Raw genomic sequence first — 2,645 nt, 5'->3', positions numbered from 1 at the left:
TCTTCTGTTTAATGTAGAAGCAACAGTGAGGATCTGTGGCACAAGGACTGTTACAGATGAACCTGCATACTGGGTTTTGCTGGGTAATGTGACCAAGATACAGCCAGAGGTTGGCCATAAGATAGACTTCTCCTCTTCAGCTGCCCAAAAAAAGGCTCTTGATCAAAACATAAACAGACCATCTGTAGTGACAGGTAAAAGGAGAGGTCCTCAAAACAGAAAAATCCCACCTGCTACTGTGGAGGAGTTGGATCAACTGATGGGAAAATATTTCTCCAAGCATAGTTCTGTTCTGAATAACCCATGTTTTAATTTAGGGGGGCATGTAAATAATTTGCATTTACTGATAATGTACTTACTAAATACCACTGTTCAAAAGTTGAATGAAGAAACAAACAAATGTTTGCCTATTTTTAATTAAAACCACTTTGTAGAACATCACATCAGTTACAATGTAGAATCAATGTCAAGTATAGTTTACAAACGACAAAATGTTCACATAAAATCATGACAGCATTTAAATAATATCACCCACTATAGCGTTCTGTAATTTACTGTCTCTTTTGAAAACCTGTCACTACATAAACAGCACAAGACTTTTAAGAGTATTTAAAAAGAGCATTTTCCCTGGTTTTACTGCCACACTGGGAACCTTTGCCATCAGAAGGGTCGCCTCTTCACCCCGACATGGATGAAGTAATCTGATTGGCATGTTGGTATGTAGCATGTGGTTTGAAGCAGGGATTTCGTAGTGCCCCATGTGTAGCGTCGGAACTCAGTCACGATGTGTTTCATTCATTTCATCGGCTGGTTTGCTGCAATAATGAAAAACAATTAGCAACTCTATAAATAGAAGGTAGTTCTGCAAAATCACTCATTAGGATGTTTGTTCTAATTTGCTATGACCTCAGAGCGCATTGAAAATAAAACTAATGGGCTATAAAGAGTGATATGAACTTATTTAGATCTTACCTGAATGAAAATGTGTGGAGCACCAACAGATATCTGTGGATGATAGAGAACTGGATATCAGCTGGTCTCACAGCTGCTATCCAGGCTAGACGCCTTCTCTTGGTAACATCCGATACATGAGCTGCCTCACGTTGCTTCCAGGTGAGGAAATGATAAAAAGAGAGCCCATTTTCCAGCTTATTCCCTTCCCGAAGTGCATGCTATTGCTGATGCTATCTGTGTGCTTTCGCTCCTTTAGCCCTAAGCTTGACCTGCTAAAATGGCGCTTCGGTGGTTACGCCCCCTCCCGTGACATCACGCTCCAAAGCCCTATAAGAGGGGACTGAGGTAACACCCCTGTGGGACACCTACATTCAGAGTGAGGGTGGAGGAGGTGTGCTCTCCCATCCTGACGTTCTGGGGTCTGTCACTCAGGATGTCCAGTATCCAGCTGCACAGTGAGCTGCTGGGTCTCAAGTTGCTTAGTTTATTAACCAGTTTGTGGGGTTGAACTGTGTTGAAGGCCGAGCTGAAGTCCACAAACATCATTCTAACATAGGTGTTACGACTTCCAGGTGTGTGAGGGCTGTGTGAAGAGCTGTTATTATGGCGTCCTCTGTCGACCTGTTTGCCCTGTATGTAAACTGGTGTGGATCGAGGTCTGCAGGGATGGCAGCTTTAATGTGTGACATGATGATTTTCTCAAAGCATTTGGTAATTATGGGTGTTAAAGCAACTGGACGATAGTGATTCAAGCAGCTCACTGTGTTCCTCTTGGGCACTGGAACAATGGTGGCTGACTTAGCATTAGCTTGCGGCGGCACATAAACTGCTATTATTGTGATCGCTGTGAGCTCTCTCGGCAAGTAGAAGGGTCTACACTGAACCATCATGTACTCTGTGTCCGGGCAGCAGTGTTGTTAACTGTGTTGTTGGTGTATAATGTATATTTTATTTTATACACACACACACACACACACACACACACACACACATATATACATATTTGGTATATTCAGTAATGTGCATACATTCTTGTACATATATTTATTCTTATAATTCTCAGATTCCCATTCTTATATTTTGCTTTGTTCTTGTTGTATTTTGCACACCTCTGTTGCTTGTGAAGCTCGCACACAAGAATTTCACTCGCATGTGCTGTACCAGTGTACCTGCACATGTGATGCTACAATAAAAGTGATCTGATTTGTTGTTCATTGAGCGTGAGTTGGTGAGGAAGAGACTCGGAATAGCCGGTCTGTGTGGGTTAGCACGTAGCCTAGCCCTCAGTCCTGCTCTCTTCCCTGTGCCTCCGTCGCCTACGCCACTTCAGCGGTGGCATGGTGAAATTAGAGTCTGTGTCACTTTGGATCTCTGGGGGGAGTGAGTCCCAGTCACTGTCAGCGAAGGTGTGCAGGTTTTTGTGGTTTAGAAGCGTGAGCAGTTCAGCCTTACTGTACTGCATATGTGCTCCTGCATGTCGGAGGAAAAGTGAAACAAAAACACACAAAATAAAAAGAAAGCCGCAAAGTTGTGGAGAGCACCGGGCTGCTGTGACTGCTCGCGCCGCCCTCTTAGTTAAGATAACATCATTAAGATGTTAAATTTGCCGTTTAATAAATCAGGATGCTGTCACTGTCACTTGTTCAGCCTACTTTTCCTTTTTCTTTCTTTGGAGGACCAGACCTGGATCA

The 2,645-nt window shown here is 43.3% G+C and overlaps 1 long non-coding RNA gene across 1 annotated transcript; it reads right to left on the bottom strand.

Annotated features, from left to right (window-relative positions):
* Positions 1-398: 398 nt before the first annotated feature.
* On the bottom strand, positions 399-1,236 carry LOC308394254. Its single transcript, XR_013971146.1, has 2 exons — positions 973-1,236; positions 399-815 (listed from the first exon to the last, which is right to left on the bottom strand). It is a non-coding gene; the product is annotated as an uncharacterized lncRNA (long non-coding RNA).
* Between the last annotated feature and the right edge of the window lie 1,409 nt (positions 1,237-2,645).

Source organism: Rhamphochromis sp. 'chilingali' (genome assembly GCF_963969265.1).
Source record: "Rhamphochromis sp. 'chilingali' genome assembly, chromosome: 3".
NCBI lineage: Eukaryota > Metazoa > Chordata > Actinopteri > Cichliformes > Cichlidae > Rhamphochromis > Rhamphochromis sp. 'chilingali'.
This window is presented reverse-complemented; position numbering and strand designations above follow the sequence as displayed.